Here is a 19708-nt window from a genome sequence, read left to right as displayed (position 1 = left end):
ATACCTTCTATTTCAAGACTCAAATCCCCTGCAACTTTTTATATGAATCTGTAATGACCTAACTTCATTTCAAACAAGATAAACATGCCCATCTTTCCTATGTACATCCCTCCCTTTCTCTTTCTTTCTTTTTTTCTTCCTTTCTTCCTTTCTTCCTTTCATCTATCTTTCTAGAATCTCACATACATAATACTTTTTTTTATGTATATGTAATTCTATTCTAGACTGTTTTTTTTCACACAATTGTTTTTAGGGAAAAGCAAACATTTGTCATTGTCTGTGGGCAATGGTTAAAAATAGAAAAGGCCTTGCAAAATCAGGCCCCTGTCTTCCTTTCCAAGCTCAATTTTCTGCTTTCTCCTTTGCATTCTACTCAGAAGCCATACTTTACTTATTTAGGCTTCTCCCCTGTTTCATGGCTCTACAGATGCTCTCTACCCTTCACGGCCAAACAGCTATAGCAACTTAACTCCATTTCTTCCTTCTTCTTCCCATCCCACACCTCACTCGTTCCTACTTATCATAGATATCTGCTTAAAATCATTTTATCAGAGAAGTTTTTGCCATATCTTACCCCATTTATACAAGATTGTCTCCTACAATATTTTCCTTTATTTTATTTAGCACATTGTGATTCTGTGTTCAATGTCTAGTACCCACTAGATTTTGGATTCTAGGAGGTCGTGTTTATTTTCTTCACCCCTGTATACCCACTAGATCTTTAGTGCTTGACACACAGTGCTTCCCATTAAATCTTTATTGAATCAGGGGATAATAATGGTGTGTTTTCTCTCACCTGTGTATCTCCATTTTGTTTTGTCCTTCTGCTTTGAATGACCTTCGCCTGAATTTTGGCTTGTTTACTTGTTCTTCAAGATCCAGCTCAGGCTTCCCTTCCCCCAGATGTCCTCTGTTACCTCTTTTTTCCCCACCCTGTTTTCTACCTTGGCTTATTCCCTCTCTGTGTTCCCAGTGTACACTGTACAAACAGCTCTCCCAAGCCCCTGATACACAGGATGAAGCTCTAAGCTATGTATGCCCCTCCCCGCAGAACTCTGGCACTTCATGGGCAGGGGTCAGATTTGCTTTTTCTCCATTTTTTGGCAAAATCAGAACATAACATAGATGCCCCAAAATACCGTTAAAAGTGAAAAAGAGAGAGAGAGAGAGATTTGGACTGTAATTGAGATTCTTCCACTCAGTGTTAGATTCTACACATTTATTTTGATAGAGAACTTTGATTTATGTGCAATATGTCCTCTCATTTTCCTTCCTTCCTTCTTTACAACAAATTACAAAGTGAAAATTATTACCTTAACACATACATGCCAAAATCTGGTTAAAAGTATTGTATTTTAATGTCCCTCCAGAAAAATCCAGCCTGAAAGTGCATACTGTCCAATATATGTTAACTGTGATAGACTATTTTTCAGTAAGTATTCACTTATACCTGCTTACCTTTTGAGCCAGAATGTAATTTCCCACTCCCCTTTGGAATTAGTCCTGTAACTTGTTTTGGACAAGGCATGTGAGTAGGAGGGGATACAAGCAGAGACACTAGAATGTGCTTGAAGAGTTTGGTTTATCCCTTGGCATCTGCCATTTCTATGAGATAATGTCCCAGATAACTGCTGATCCCAGAATTATATGAAGCAGACCTGAACCTAACCTTCAACCTGACCACAGACTGAAGCAGTTATCAGCCAACTATAGCCAAGACTGGCAAAACCACAGCTGACCTGCAGACTAAGAAGGCTCATTGTTGTAAGCTACATAAGTATTTTGCTACATAGCATTATTTTTCTAATACCTGAATGACATAGATATAAAATAAATCAAGGAGTACAACAATAACAAAAAATGGTGACTGTTTTAACATCATTTCATCATTTCTAGCTCTTATTTTAGTCTCTCACTTTACTCTCACTAAATACTTCTCCATGATTTCCAAATGCAGTATTGAACAATTAGATTGCTTATCTAAATATTATCTTTGTTGAGAAATCTGACTTTAAGAATTTAGTTCATAATGAAGATTGTATTAAAAAAACCCAAAAGATCACATGCTGGAAAAAGATATTTGTTACCCATATAGCCAACAATGGAATAATTGGAAAAAAAAAAAAAAAAAAAAAAAAAAAAAACTTCTACAAAGCAGTAAGGATGAAAACTACCCAAGAGAAGATGGGCAAATATATCAAGAAAAAATGCACAAAGGAACATAAGTAACCAACATATATAAAAATGTTCAAGTTATTAAGAACCAGTAAAATAGAAGATTAAGCCATTAGGTTAGCCGAAGTTAAATGATCAGACAATACTATATATGGATGAATCTACAGAGTAATGAAACTTCTCCTACTTTACTAATGGGAGTGTACATTCTTGCAACTATGGAGAACAATCTAACAATATCTAGAGTCCAAATACACACATAGATCAGGATATAATACCATGGCTACTGTCCAAGGTATCTCTTCCACATGTACGCATGGAGACATGTTCAACATTTATGGCAACATTATTTTAAGAACAAAAACTTGGAAAAAAACTCATACGTAAAACAAGAGGTAAAATAGTAAATTATGGCACGCTTATACAAGGGAATACAACAGTATTCAAAATAAAAGACCCAGTATTCAAAAAAAAAAAAAAAAAACCACAACACACAGGTTAAGATCATAAAATCTCCCACGTATTAAAAAGCATTTTCATTTAATCTGGGGTTATCTTTAGGGTTTCTGATTCAGGTAGTAAAGTCACAAACAGGCTTTTTCACTTTCCTCCCAGCTAGGTTTATAATTCCTCTTTGTCAACCCAAAGAAAATCTGGATCATCACTTTAGTTGCTTCTTCTACCCTGTAAGGATGTAAGATGGGTCTAGGGATAGATTGCATTAGATGGACTGTTCTGAGTAAAACTGGTAAGACATTTAGAAGCATTTGAGGGTATTGGAATCTTACTGCTATGTTTTCCACTTATGCTGGCTTTTGCAGTGCACCATGTAGGTATTTGTGGTCAACTCCCACAACAATGTAGTTGCTGTTTCTCTCCCCTTCGATGCTGAACCAAGTGCTTTGAGCTTTCACCCTTGCATCATTCAGTACAAGTAGGACATGCCCTTCCAGTCTTGACCCTTTTCCTACAGGCCCATAGATGCATCTCACTTATTTTAACAACTCTCTTATAAACTAAATGTGCTCTTCTTCTTCCTGCTGTTCTGTTCATTAGGATCTGGGTGTTCAGAGCATTTTCTGTCTCCTCTGTTTGTTATTCACCAATAACTCCTGCATTATTCTCTGTTCTGTATTCTTGTTGTCCTGGAATTTTTTCCCCCTCATCTTTCTGTCTCCAGTTTAAAACTTAGCGTTACCTAGCCTCTCAGAAAAAAACACATAGTTTTCTGACATTGAGAAATACAGTCCATCTCTATGCAAGAGATGATCCTTCTGGAGTCTTAGGCCACAATTCAGCTTATTATTATATTTTGGATAGTAAACTTTTTATCTTCCAAAGGCACAACTGTTGGTAATAAGAAACAAGGGTCCAAGTGCTACTTGTTCTAAGGATAGTTCTCTACTCATTTTGAAAATATCACCAATTTTCATGGAAAAGAGCAAGAGTATATACATATCAATAGTTTGTATAAATCTTGTTAGCCTCCCCAGTACATGCCAAGTTCATTACCCAAGACAGAAGATCATTTTCTGATTGGCTCAGCTTATCTTTGCATATTTCATGTTGGTGAGAAGAAACTCCAAGGCACAATTCATTTGAAGGAAGAGAGAAGATTAAGCGAAGACAGTAGCTCTGAGTAGTAAACCAATTGCAGACACGTTTTGATCAAAGTACTATCACTGCATAAGATTTATTTTTGGCCATCACGAGGAATATATACTTTTAAGAAGATGTATGTCAAATGGAATACCATGATGAGAGGGTCAGGAAAAGATCTCAGTTAGCAAAAATGTGTGATTAATTTGCTTTCTGAATTTATGAGACGGTGCAGTCAAGGCAGTTCTAAATGACAACAAGGTGATTATAAGTGACTGAGTAAACAATGTAATTACTGTGAGTGGAATTTAATCTCTCCGTATGTTCTGCTAAAAATCCCGTTTTTGAAAGAATGCTATGAACACAAAAAGGTGAATACTGTTGCCATAAGGGCTACTGCAAAGAAGGGAGAGCAAAATGGGATGATCTGGTCTTAAAACAGACATTATTTCCATCCACTCAATATAATGCCTTGAACTTCTAAAACGTAAGCACCTTTTTAGGCACTGTGGGATAAAGAGTCAAAAAATTGTGTTCCTAATGTATGAAGTTACAAAATATTTAATGAGATAAAACGTCTGCTAATGCATCTTTTCCTTTTGCAAAGATTTTAAAATAATAATAGCTACTATTTATTGAACATATACTGTATACTGTACGTCTAGGGCACTACATAGAAAATTTTACTTATATAAATATATCTAAGTGTCATTAAGAGATGGTTATTGACTCTGTTTTAAGAATTTGGGGAAATAGCACTCAAAAAGGTTAAATAATTTGTTCAAAGCCATATAATGAGGCAGTTTTAGAGCTGGAATTAGAATGTGAATGAATTGCAGAGTTTGTTTTTCTAAGCAAAGTTCAGAGTCTATGCTGTAAATAGGGGTCTAGGAGTCTATTTTAGGGATACATTGGCACTAGACAGGACTCAATTTGTGATGAAACATGCCAGCTAGCGTGATGGAAACAGGTATGCCAGAGGCTGATTCTGATACTGTAAGCAATATGGCTTGGGTTTAGTGGTTGTAGATTCAGGAGAGATTGAAGCAGTGTAGTATATGTATCAGAACAGTATCCTTTGAAGTAAGAATGAATATAAATGTTCTTTATGGTCTGCACTATGTTACGAAGTAGTTCTTTCTGATGGAGCTGGGAATGTGGCCAGAATAGGATTTGCACGTAGCCTTGTACTTGTGATTAACCACTAGGTGGCACTGAGTCTACAGACCTAGGATAAGCCTGACCTAAGCTCCATTGGCTAAATTGATAACGCTTCTTTTCTGGATGTTGAATGAGCACTTTTCTTTTATATGCCCCCCAATATACAATTGTCTGAAATGCTGGCTTCTAAACCATACTTAGCATCAGCTACTATTTATATTCAGCTCCAAGACATTCTCATTTCCTCCCCCTACTGGTTTCTCGAGTAACTTTTTTTTTTAAAGATTTATTTATTTATTTGAGAGAGAGAGCACACATATAAGCATGCATGCGTGGCGTGGGGGGCACAGAAGGAGAAGAGAATCTTAAGCAGACTCGCGCTGAGCACAGAGCTCGCCTGGGGCTCGATCTCACGACCCTGGATCATAACCTGAGTATAACCAAGTGTTGGAGGCTTAACCGACTGCACCACCCTGGCACTCCATGAGTGACATTTTTCAATGCACATGCCAGAGCTTGGGTAGATTGTGAAGGAAAATGTTAGCATAATGATGTGGCCTATGTGTACTCTTTGGATAATGTGGTATAGGTATAGTCATTGACTCTCCTTTACGGGTAATATACATCTGCAGTAATTAACTCCTTAGTAGGGCCACACGAATAAGATAATTGTCCTATTGAATATAACTGAATCTCAGAATAAGACCCTATCTCTTTACTGCTCACACAAGTTCATTTATTAGTATTGCATTCTTGACGAAACAGTGTTTCTAAACCAATCTAGTTATAGGAAAGAGAGGAAACACTCTGAAGCAAACTCCTTCTTTTCCTGTCTGAATATATTACATAGAGAGAGCTTGAAAACAAAGAATGTTTAGCAACATAGAAACATAATAAGTCAAACTAGATGTCAAGGCAAAGTTTTAGTTTTTTATGGGAAGCCATATATTTGTTAAAACTTAAAACTCTTCAAATATAAATCATAAATGGAAATAAATTTACAAGGCAGAAACCAAAGCCCAGTTAGGAAAGGAATGTAACATTTGCTGTTATCATGATAGACCGGATTATATTCTCAGTACTCTTTCATCATAAAATAAAAGTATAGTTGGAAATATATTAAATAATGAAACTCTTAATAAAAACTTACTATTTTTCTTTATAAATAACATAGTGCTGTATGATATCAGACTGGTGAATTCATAATCTTATTGTAAAGGTTAGATACCATAGAAAACAAAATACCATAGGAAAAAAAAGCTAATCATGCATCTAAATCTTTCAAAACATTGTTCAAGGCAATTCCATAGAATTGTATAGTTGGCAATTCACTTCATGCTAGCCAAGCATCTTCTGAGTTTCTCCTCCTTGGTTTTCTTACTAGATAGACTCTGCAGAATTCTTGAAAGCCAGCCACTGCTACCTTTTGATTGTTGCATTTAGACCACTGACATTCAAAGTGATGATTGCTATAGTGGGATTAATGTCTAGCATATTTATTACTATTTTCTATTTGTTGCTCTTGTTCTTTGTTTCATGTTTGTTTTCCACTCTTTTTCTGCCTTTTGTGGTTTTAATTGAGCATTTTACATGATTCTATACTCTCTTTTCTTAGCGTATCAGTTATACTTCTTGTTTTACTTTTTTTAGTGGTTTCCCTAGAGTTTGTAATATACATGTACAGCTAATACACATCCACTTTCTAATAACACTGCTACCTTTTCCACACTAAGCGCACACACTTCAACCTTCCCCAACTCTCCAAGTTTTACCTCGGACAACCCTGGTCCTCCTACAGCTACTCTAATGCACATCTATCTTCAAAAAAGGGCTGATAGAGAAATTTTAGGATAAACTCTTTTCCTGATGGAGATCTAGGTTTAGAGTTCTACAGGGAACACCAAGGCCATCATTTCCTAAGTGTGTTTGGTACAAGAGAAATGCATTGCAAAATATAGACCCAGGAGTCTATTAAAGTTTCAGAAAATCTGCAAATCATATTTCTATCTCTGAGATTTACAAGGCCCTTTAGTATATGAAGGGCCCCGAGAAGTGTTGTAGTAATGAAATCCAGTGTTTACCAAACCTATTCAAACATCACATTTTTTAAAAAAAACTATTTAATGACATCTGGGGATTCAACAGCCTACACTACAAATTAACCAAAGAACTGGCCCTGGTGGTTCAAGAAATTTTTTAATTGTTGGAATATAAAGTTTGTCTTTGAATTACCTTGCATTACCTCACCTATGCTGTGCATGAGCCTGTCTTGCTTCGGAATTGGGGGCAGATTCCTCCTCTGCTCCAGAGCTGCCTGTGGGCGGTAAAAGAGGATGGTCTTGCTCTGTCAACGAGCAGCCCCAAGAGCTGGCTTATCTGAGTAGAAATCAGCCACTTTCTTCTCTTCAGTTTAGTTGGAGGAACCCAAGCAAAGGGTTGCCGCCAGGCCAGTTACAAACTCTTTTATGAAAACTTGTTTCTTGTTTCTGGCGTAAACAAATGAAAACCTATGGCAACGATCCCCATAGGGAATAATCATATACTCTGCAAAACGTGTTTACGACTTACTGTCTTTATCTGCCTACTACTGATTTCAAAATGCTTATTTATGGCTCAAATTTTTTAAAAAAAATGCTTTACAATATTTTAGAAAATACAGAAATTAAATCTACTGTAATTCTACACCAGGGACAATTCCTACTAACAAATTTAGTGCAATTCCTTATTAAATGTAAGTGCTTTTAAACATTTGCCTTACACTGTATAATCTCACATTTTGCAAATTTCATTTACCATATCATTAGCACTTTCCCAGATCATTCTGTAGTTCTTGAAATTGTTGCTTTTTAATGGCTACATAATATTCCATCCTAGCATAACATCTCCCCTGTTATTAGGCATATAAATGATCCCCCTGTTTTCACTGTTACTACAACCTGAAGTGACCCCACTTACAAATAGTTGTTGGATGATTTCCTTAGAATAGATTCCAACAAAGAAAAAACTTCTGTGTCAAAGGTTATGAATGGTTCTTGATATATAGATTTACAGATTTCCAAAATGTTTTAAAACACCGACACACACTACCTGGATCACTGCTCTGTATCCTAAATAACATTTCCTCAGTCAGTCAGCAAATACTTAACTAGTTTTGATGCATATCCATGTGCGGAGTCCTGTTCACCATCCTGTGTGGCCTGGGGCCCCCAAAAACCTTTAGCCACCATCACACTTATTGTCTGGAACCTCTGCCTTGGACTGGAGTCTCCCACTACCCTGCCCTGCAGCTCAGCCTCTCTTGGGTAGGGGCCCAGAGCAACCTTGAGGACAGACCTCTTCACATATGACACAGGACTGAGGGAGCTGAGGCTGGGGCTGAGAAAGCCACACTGAACAACACACCCAAGTTCTCTGTCCTAAAAAAGCCTAGAGTCTACCTGGGAAAGTACCTATTAAATGAAGGTACATATTAAAGAATAAATTATAATGAAGATATTCTTAGGAAGTCAATGAGTTGTTATTGCTGTTGTTTGCCAAATTCCTAGACAAAAAACATCAACATATTATTATTTTTTTCATTTGGTATATCTTTGACTACTTTTACAACTAATATTTGGTTTCACATATTTATTTTTTAATCTCCCCTATGATCTTTCTGTTCAGATCTTTTGACCATTTTCTATTAATGTACAGAATGTTCATTGTCTAAAAATATTCTTTATAAATTAATGACATTACCCTTTATCACATAATTGTTGCAATTACAGTTTAGCTTGCCAATTTATCTTTTGATTACTATATTGCAATCATTATGTGTGGTTTTTATTTTTATATATTCAAATATCTAAGTTAAATATTTCAAGCTTTCCCTCATTATTATTCCATGTTTACTAAAGCCTTATTCATTTCATAATAAATTAAATGATATTTTCACACCTGTGGTTTCCCAAACAATTCTTTCTAGTCAGAAGTGCTTGTGTAAAGTATGGTAATCATATTATTAAAAATAGCTATTACTTGAGAAACTCGTCTGTGCATTATCTCACTTAATTCTCTCAACAAGATAGTATTATTATCCGCATATTACAGATGATAAAAATGAGCACAGAGAGATTAAGAATTTGGCTCAGGACCAGATAGTGAGGTTGGTTTTGAATCCTTGCAGTTTTTCTCCAGATTTAACTACAGAATGTTGCTATTGGCTATTTGTATTTCCATTTGTTTAACTGTATGCCACCTTTTCTTTTGGGGAAATTTGTTAATCTGTTCATTTTTTTCTTTATTCTCATTTTTTTCTTTATTTTAAGATCTCAAGATGATGTGGTTTGATGGATGTCTTTCATTCACTGATTTGAGCAAACAACCCTTTAAATCTGAAAAATTCCCTCCTTCAATTATGTAATAGCTTATTAGTTATTAAATAAACAACTCATTTAAAATTGCACGACCTTCATTTTTTATTGACTCCTATTATGAGGCTGCTGGATGTTCTGGAGAAATATTTAATTAAAAAAATCTTTTTCTTCTTATTACCCCTTTCTTTGTTTTTGTTCTTTTTTTCTTAAGATTTTATTTATTCATTTGGGAGAGGAGATAGAGAGAGTGTGTGCACAAGTGGGGGTTGGGGAGTGGGAGAAGCAGACTCCCCGCTGAGCAGGGAGCACCACAGGGGTTGATCCCAGGACCTGTGATCATGACCTGAGCCAAAGGCAGACGCTTAACTGAACGAGCCACCCAGGCACCCCTTCTTTGTTTTGTTCTAATTTCAGGAGAATTATTTTGAAAATCTTTTGACACTTCTATTTATTTTTAAAATTTTGACTATCACAATTTTAATTTCCATGAGTGCTTTTTTGATTTGCCACATTTTATTTGCACTATTCTCATTTCATAGATGCACTATTCATGTTTATCAAACTAAGCATATTAATAATAGATATATAAAATTTGCTTTTGGCCATCTTGAGTTATCTTCTTGCTCCAAGTCATTTTTTTCTTATTATTTTAGGCTTTGGCCTTGATTTTAGAGGTTTTTTTGGAAGTATTTTGTGACCCTTGCCTTTAAATTTCCATGTGAGTGAGGCACTAAAGGTCCTGTGGGAGATCCAGGTGCAAGGCAGGACTTTTTAATGGATAAACAGCATTGTAAAGTGATCTGGCAGAGTAACCTCTTCCTTAGGTGACCCCAAATGTCAGAAGATCTTAAAAGTGAGGAATGTCTTTTTCTAGAGCAGTCTCTCCAGAAACTAATCTTTTATTTTCTTGCTTTGATGACTGGAAGGGCATATTATTGTTGGCCTCTGTTCTTGGAACAGGGATGAGAAATGATTGTGGGAGTCTCATGATTCTTAAGCAGATATCCACTTACTCCCTATATCTTCAGGAAGCCTGGCCTCCATATCCCAAGCATCTTGAGTGCAATTTCTCCAGAGAATATATGTCTTCCACCTGCTGGGGATGGGCAGGGAGGGAGAATCACCTGGCGGCCTGCGTGAGGAGGAGGAGATCTAAGGTTTCATTTCCACTATAGATAATCAACCCACATTTGAGTTTTAGATTCAAGACTCAATCCACATCACATGTTCTGGATCTCTCTAAAGTAAATTGGGTTTTATCATTATTCCTCTGTGAAGGCACTTAGGCTTTAGCTTTCTCTGCTTCACTATCTAAAAAATATGTATTAAAATATGGAACTACTATATCTTTTTCAAATAGTTGGAGAAAGAGGTCAAAGTTACGTTTTTAAAAATAATTTACATTCTGAACCACAGAAAACCTTTGCCTCAAAGTTCACAGGGCTTTCTCCTGATTGTTGTATGTGCTAGTTGCTAAGGCACTCTATCAATCACCAGGTGAGCTTTTTTTTTTTTAAGTTAAATGTATATTTTTTTCAGTCTGGCAAGAATTAACATTTACATAATTTTATGGATGAAGAAGAAGAGGAAAAATTGAAGAATGAAGAGTGATACAGAAAAGATATCAATGATATGAAACTATATTTTTCATGGTTCTGCATAGTGCTTTTTCATAGCTGGGTGCATAGCTGGCCCTAATTATGTTGCGAATTAGTCAAACAGGATTCAACAACAAATCTACTTTTTCTCTTTTTTCCAGGCCTATCCTTTTTTTTTTTTTTTTTAAAGATTTTATTTATTTGACAGAGATAGAGACAGCCAGCGAGAGAGGGAACACAAGCAGGGGGAGTGGGAGAGGAAGAAGCAGGCTCATAGCGCAAGAGCCTGATGTGGGGCTCGAACCCAGAACGCCGGGATCACGCCCTGAGCTGAAGGCAGACGCTTAACCGCTGTGCCACCCAGGCGCCCCTCCAGGCCTATTCTAAAGCAGGCACTAAAGACTGTCAAAGCCCAGAGTTCACCCTGATCAGTACGTGAAAAAATTTCTATCTGTCTTTTTTTTTTTTAAGGTTTTGTTTTGTCAGAATGAGAGAGAGAGAGCACAAGCAGGGGGAGTGACAGGCAGAGGAAGAAGCAGTCTCCCCGTGGAGCAAGGAGCCCGATGTGGGGCTTGATCCCAGGACCCTAGGATCATGACCTGAGCCGAAGTCAGACATTTAACTGACTGAGCCACCCAGGCGCCCTGTGAACAAATTTCCTAGGAGTCCATCAACAAATCTATCAACACACTGAGACCTCTCATAAGTAGGGTAGCGAATTCATCTCTATATTACCATCAAAAGCATTGTTCCGTGTCTGTGTTGCAATGCTTTGCAGGCTAAAGCATGGTAAATAACAGCATTTCTTTGACATTACATTAAGTTAACTTCATAGCTCCTATAAAGAACATAGGTTTTGGAGTCATAAAATTGTATAAAGATCCAAATTCTACTGTCATCTAGTATCCCTGTGATTCTGAGTAAATGCTCATTTCTGGCTTCAGCTTACCTCAGTGTGGTAAATGAGAATAATAACAATTTGCCCTGTGTCCTCTGAAGTTCTTCTCCATGACTAGCACAACCCCCGCTATCCCCAGTCTTTTTCTGAAAGTTCCCTCCACCTCTTTGCTCCAACTGAATGTTGGCCATCTCCTGAGAATACTTGCTATCCAGTAGAACGTGTTTATTTCACATGTTCTTTAAGCTCACACCTGCATAGTGGAGTGAGCAGCTTCCTCCTTTCCAGACACACTAACATATCCTTACTTCCTCTCCTTACTCTCACAGAAACCCTTACTACTTTGAGGTCTATTGATGCCATTAGCATTTAACACTTTGCTCCCATCATCACTGGCTTCCACTAACCTCTTTGTCAATTTTCTTTTCTTATTGATGTCTTTAGAGGACCTGGTTCACAATCTTCTCATCACACCTTTCCTGACAGGATTTTAAGTAATTGTAATATTTACAAGAGCAGCCTTCTAAAACCCTGACTTCTCAGCTCCTTGAGCTGTTGGTCTTACTCCAACACATTTTTTATTAATCTCTCAGGATGCTCTTAACAGCTCTTATGGCTTAGCCAGTAAAGAAACTAGTGCTTGGGAAAACAGGGATGAAAGCCAATGATGGTTATTGCTTTGTGCCAAAATTTTATGTGTTAAATGCATAAGAATATCCCAAAAGTAAAAGTAACTTCAAATGAAGATTGCTTTGCTGAACCACAACTATTCTATTTTCCATAGGTCTTACAATTTGGGAGCAAGATCAAGAACTAAATGCCCAAAAACTCGGACCTATGAAACAAAAGCAGTGTCTTTCTGTGGGTGGTAAACATTTTGTGAAGTTTTAAAGAGAGTCATATTTTTCTCTTGATATTCTCATGGAATTCAACTATATAGACTATTTGGACTTTTAACCAAAAACTTGTACACTCTTTTGTGTATTTCCCAAAACAGAGTGAATTTGACTCCAGGCCATTATTAAATCAAACAAAGATATATATAATAGAAAGTAAGTACAATATTCTTATTGTATGTATAAAATTAATGCCTCTTCTCAAGCAACACACAAGGTCCATCATGCATAGCAATTCGCAAGATGGTTAATGAAACCTACCTCATAGAACTGTTGTAATAATTACATGCAATCATTGATGTGAAGAGAGTTATCAAATTTGAATTTTGACCATGCCTGGCTATTGGTACAGAAGTGGTCTCTTGGGGTTGAATGAACTGAGATCACAAAGAATCACCTCTCAAACACTGCTGCTCAAGAACCTGATGATTTGATATTCTAATTCCAAAATAGTCCCTGAATTCAACCTCTTTAGCTTATCTCTGCCATTCCTGTGCCCTCACATAGGGAAGAACCTTTATCTCTTGCCTGGACCAGTGCAGAAGCTTCTGAGCAGGTCTCTTCTTTTGACTACAAAAGGTCTACTTCCCAGGTAGTAGTCCTAGTGATCTATTCACAAATGTAAATCTGATCATATCTTCCCAACCCTGACACCACACACACACAGACACACACACACGCACGCACACCTCTCAAAATCTGCCAGTGGCATCTCACTGTGCTAACAACAAAATTCACACGCTTTATCATGACTGATGAGGCCTTCTATCTGAACACGCCTCTGACCTTCTCTCCTTCTTCAGTCCCTGTCATTTGTCACACCTGACACTTTATTATATCTATGTTTTGGTTTGTCATCTCTTTTATCCACTAGAATATAAAACCTATTGGTGCAGGGAGTTTTTGCCTGTTTCGTTCACTGCTATAAACCTGCAGCTTAAAAACAGTACATATTACACAGAAGTACTGAAAACACAGCTGTTTAATGAATGAATGAGTTTCATGTGTCCATTTCCTTCACTGCACTTCAGCCATAGTTACATCCTAGGTTTTGCTCTCTCCAGAAACCATCTTACCTCAAAGCACAAATGTCCTATTATTACTGCTTGTTTTGTCAATAGTCTCATGGAAACAATGCTTCCGCCACTTTTAGACCCTCAAACCAGTGACTCTACCACTTACTCTAGACCTCACATCCTCTTACTCCAGTTTCAACGTAAAGATCCTTCAACATAGTATTGCAGTCCATTGCATTTCTTACAAACATTTATGCTTCCATTATACTCATTCAGAAAATTCACAAGCTGAGATTTAAACATTTATCTTCTTTGTGTATAGACTCAGGCAGTGAAGTGTTTCAAGAAAAATCTTGAAACTGGCCAGATTGGGCTCACTACAAATTCATGATCTTGAATTGCAAATGAGTTCTCAATACTGGAAAACCTATGCTTTTCTTCAAGTACGGGTATTATTCTACTCTCAGCAAGAAACATTTCACACCTCTTCCTTCCTTTCTAATCTCCTGCCACTTATAATCACCTTTCCATTTTTAGTTAATGCATTTGCATCATATCGCACTGAAATATTGAAGGCCTCATACAGAAATATGTTACATATTCTCATGGCCAAAATCTGCTCCCATCTTCTCCTTCCTCTTCCTTCAAAGGAGAAATGCCCTGGCAAAGGTTAATGACTTCATATGTTCCCTCTATCATACTTTAGCTCACTTTTTCAATGGCTTTATTCTCCTGGTTATCTTCTCTCCTGCATTACCACTCTGTTTCTATGGACCATTGCCGATAGTGCAGAAATCCACTTCAGAATTTCCCATGTTTAAATATAGCTTCTTTGCCTCCACATCTTTTTCCAGCTATTCCACCATTTCTCTATTTCCCTTCCTGAAGTTTTGGTATAATTTACTACAAACCATTCTTCTACTGCTTCACTTGCCAATGATCTCCCATACATGCTAATTAAAAGTTAGTCCTCATCAAGCAATTAAAGCTTCTCCAGTCAGTATCACATCTGTCACTCCGTTGCTGATTCAAATGGGTGCTTTCCAGTAGTCATCTTCTTAAATACTCTTGTTTGGTCTCTCATACTTTCCCTCTGACATTTATATCTGTGAAACTTTCTCCTTTTTCACCTGCCACATTTCACTTTTCCCACTTGTTCTCTTATTTGCTCCTTCCTTGTTACTAGAACTGTAAGGGTCTGAATCTCTCAGGAATCACCCTACGCCTCCATTTCTATTCAATGTCTCCTTCAATTTACCTTTAAAATTTTAATTTCACTTCTTACTGTGCCTTTCAATGCTATCTATGGACTGATAACTAAAACTCTGTACCTCTGGCCTAGACCTCCTCGTGAAGTGTTGGTTTTAACTCTTAATTGCTTATTTGATATCTGCAACTGACAGTCTTCTCAAAATTAACATGTTTAAAAAGAAAGATGAATCTGCCTCTTCATGAATTTTCCCTGTTTCTGTAAATGGCCCCACTCTCTGCCCAAATTGTTAAGCCAAAACTCTGTTCCTTACTCACTACAATGAATCGAGTACTGTCTACTCTACCTTAAAAATTTATCTAGGTTCTCTAAATTGTCCCATGTCCACTGCACTCACTCTAATCCAGCTGTAATCAACTTTTCATGCACAACGTCCCTCAACTTCTTGTTGTCCCTTCCCCATATGATAGTCAAAGCAATCCTTTCAAAATGCAGATAGAATCACATGGCTCTTCCTCTAAAAAAGCCCTCTAATTGTGTTCCATTGTGTTTCTAACTTTGTCCACCCAAGCTCACCACCCTCATCATAGTTCACCTTCATCTGTGCTCACTATGCTCTGGCCACATCTGAACTTCTTTCTGTTTCTCAACAACTATGCTCATTCTAGCCTTAGGACATTTGCCCTCGCTGTCCCTCTGCTATGAATACTCTGTCCCAAACTCTAACATAGCTGCTTTGTTCTTGTTAGTCAGATGACAACTCAAATATCAACCCCCTTGGTGACTATTCCTTGACCACCTCAATTTCCTCAGTATGGAATCCTGAGTTTATGAGTCCAGTGTCAGGGTCATCATTTGCTTTTTACATGCATAATTTGAAGTTCAGTTACTGGCTTATAGTATAAACTTTTGTCCACAACATAATAGAAACAGAAACTTGCTCAAGTAGTTGAAAATTCCAGTTCTAAAATAGTTCAGGCTATAATTGCCATTTTTTGTTTTTTCCAGTGAAGCATAATTGAATCTTGACAACATGATTGTAATCAAAGGATACATGCAAGTTCACCTAATCGATGTGGCTGAGCTTCCAGATGACCTCATTCAAGAGATATTGATGGAAAAGTACACCAGTTTCCCCTGCACTTCTGCCAACATTAAGCAAGTGCAAATTAGATGTCTTTTTTGCCATTCTTTTGAGTGTCTTGGTTCCAATTGTGTTAAAAGTGATCATTGATCACCCGAAGAGCCATGGTAGATTGGTAAATTAGTTTCACCCTGATGTTATTTTTATATAAACAGACTAATGTGTAAAACCTTAGACATCATAGATTGTGTATAGTGTGGTAGACTAGCTTAATTACTTTTAAATGATCAGTGAGAAACCCAAACCAGTATAAAAATAATAGGAAAAGAAGAACTACAATGATAGCAATTATGAAATAACAGTGAATTCAGTTATGAAATAACAGTGAATTCAGTTATCCCAAGCCTGTCCAACAAACAAGACTGGTTTAAGGGAGGATGGGTGAACAAAATAACCATATAAAAAACAGTGGTTAGACACAAAATAAGAATGAATGTTTCACTGACTAAGGGATTGATTGCAGAAGAACTCTATGTAAGCCACATAATGTGGAGTCAGGCCACAGGAAAATGCTGTGAAATATATGTGAAGACTTGCCATGTGGCTAATTATTGGGGCAGCTGGTGTAAGAGGGTGTCATTGAATCCCTTGTATATCCATATTTGAATCATCCTTCTAAAGAAGCATTAAAAAATTTCAATGTTACTAATTCAAGAAACACATATTGAAGCCATAATAAAGTATGATTATCCTCCTATCAAACTGGGACAAAAATTGAGACTATCAATTGTAATTGAAGACATGGTGATATGAGCACTGTCCTATACTCATATAGTCTTGTACAAACATCAGTTGGATTGTATGTTGGTTAAGCCTTCAAATCTTTAGACTTTAGAATTAAAACACACATGTAAATACACACACACAAACACACACATACATTGCTGCTTCTGATAATCTACCATTACAAATTCATTCCCATGTGCACAAAGACATCTATTCATCATAGTGTTGAGGTGATCGCACAAAGTTGAAATAGAAATATCTACCTGAAAAACAGTAGTTGAAAATATGATGCATCTATTCAGTGGAATCCTATATTCCATGTTAAAAAATGACATTATTGGGGGCGCCTGGGTGGCTCAGTCATTAAGCGTCTGCCTTTGGCTCAGGCGTAATCCCCAGGGTTCTGGGATTGAGCCCCGCATCGGGCTGCCTGCTCCGCTGGGAGCCTGCTTCTCCCTCTCCCACTCCCCCTGCTTGTGTTCCCTCTCTCGCTGGCTGTCTCTCTCTCTGTCAAATAAATAAATAAAATCTTTTTAAAAAATGACATTATTGGTAAGTGGGGAAAAAAGGAGAGAGTAATACTTATGGTAAGATCTTATTTATGTAAAAATAAAGACCAAAAAAGATAAATGGGCAGATATGTGCATTTATATAAAATGTAATAATTATGTAAATATATAGAAGGATACAGAAGGCTGGCCGTGAATACATTAGTGTGGTTACATCTGGGGAAAAAATGCGGAAAAGGAACTTTCACATTTTTCTATATAATAAAATTAAACATGTATTATTTGTGTTAATTTAAAAATAATAACAAATAAGAGTCTATGAGCCTATTTTCAAGTCAAAACAAGACTAGGTCTACAACAAGAGACAGAACACTAAATCAGATTAAAACTTAGCTTGGAGCCTTGGGACATGGGTTACATAACTGGCCAGATAAACTCAGGGGTCTCAGTTATTGTGGTAGGTTGAATAATGGCCACCCAAAGATGTCAAGGCCCTCATCCCAGAAACCTGTAAATATGTTACCTTATATTCAAAGGGGACTTTGTAGATCTTGGGATGGGGGGATTATTCTGTCCCCTGGATATAATCCCAAAGATACTTATAAGAGGAGGTAGTAAGGTCAAAGAAGGAGAAGGTGATGTGGTAATGGGAGGAGAAAAACAGAGACAGAGAGAAAGACAAAGACAGAAACTGAGATTGGAAGATGCTACACTTCTGGTTTTGAAGATGGAGAAAGAGACCACCAACCAAGAAATGCAGTTGCCTTCTAAGAGGTAGAAAGGCAAGGAGACCATTTCTCCCTTGGAGCCTAAAGAAGAAACCAGCCCTGTCAACACCTTGACTTTAGCCCAGTCAGACTGAATTTGGACTTCCGAGCTCCAGAACTGTAAGAGAATAAATCTGTGTTGTTTTAAGCCACTAAATTGGAGGTAATTTGTTGTAGTGGCATTAGGAAATTAATACAGTAATCTAGCCTATAAACAGATCAAGTAGAATTGGATTATCAATAATAAAAATAATTTTAGTAATAATTAAAATAGCAAACATTTAAAAATACTTTCTATGTGTTAGAAACGATGCTAAGGGCTTTATATGCAATACTCCTAACAACCCTCTATGTACACACTCTTTACATATTACACTTCATACACAAGGAGGCAAAGCTTAAAGAGATTTAGTAACTTCCCAATGAGTAACAGAACCAAAAAACAAACTGAGAGCCTTCTTGTGGTAGTGACTGCATAAGCCACTATTCCTACCCTAAATGTGCCCAGGCTATAAAGGCTACAATAGTTTTTGATATTAGAGCCATTTTCATATAAATGTATTAAATTTGTTACAGATAATTAAATTCTATGCTCCCTGTGGGAACATTCATAGAATTTTAATGCACCTATGTAGTGAGAGCGACAATGTTAGGAATCCAATGCATGCCCTACGGCTTAACTTAATAACAGGTTCTTATTTTCTGTGATTATATATAACACATGTGGATCTGTGTGATAAGAGGACACATTTTAATGGGTGATTAATCTCATGGATGGACACAGAGGTGTAGTGAGGTTAGATGGCCTTCATCTTGGTTGGGTCAAAGAATATGGATTATGAGGGTTTGATGACACACATAGTGGTCTGGCTGGGGACCACCTGTTTCACTGTATGGTGTGTAGGACAGGGAACAGCTGACAAATTTCTGAAGCAGTTTTGGTCTAATGCTGGGCCATCTGGAGCAATAAGTCCCAAGGGTATTGAGGAGCTGCTACAAAGCTACGAGGGGGAATACAAAAGAGCTGAAGTTCCAGGCCCTCCTGAGCTACACTGCTCTAATCTGTTTTACGTGTGTTTCTGCATAGGATTTCTTTGGTTGGTGGAGGAAGGAGGCAGGGTACAAGTTTTGGGATGGCTCATGAAGAGTTCTTCTGAGAGAATACAGGAAGCCCTCGATTCCAGAGCTCATCTAGGGGGGACTACTGTCAGACTAATCATGTTGTCAGTCCTACAATTTAACTGTATTTCAGTACTTCTGTTAAGGACTCTATACAAACATTAAGGGATTCTAGGATTGCGGCTGCTGTGGGCTGATGAGTCCCCTTCCAGCTCTACCCTACGCCAGGTCACATTCTGGGCTGCCCCTAGGTTGGCTCCAGAGTCAAGCAGGTGAAACCAGTTGATGTTGCCTCCTTCATTACTGCACATTTGCCACCAGCACTGGAGAACCATAGTTAGGACAGTTTGCTAGTGAAATAGAGAATAGAGTCGGTTGAATGGTTCTCTTAAATCACAAAAGAATTGTTGGTTTTATGTTAATTAGCTGTTATTAAGTGAGGATTCTTTTGCTCAACTGGGAGTTGAAATTCTCAATAAACATTCTCAAGAGCAACCACCACCTCTCCAAGTAAAATAAGTAAACAGCCTCATCA

The sequence above is a fragment of the Ursus maritimus genome, unplaced genomic scaffold, assembly GCF_017311325.1.
Source record: "Ursus maritimus isolate PB19 unplaced genomic scaffold, ASM1731132v1 scaffold_18, whole genome shotgun sequence".
Lineage (NCBI taxonomy): Eukaryota > Metazoa > Chordata > Mammalia > Carnivora > Ursidae > Ursus > Ursus maritimus.
This window is presented reverse-complemented; position numbering follows the sequence as displayed.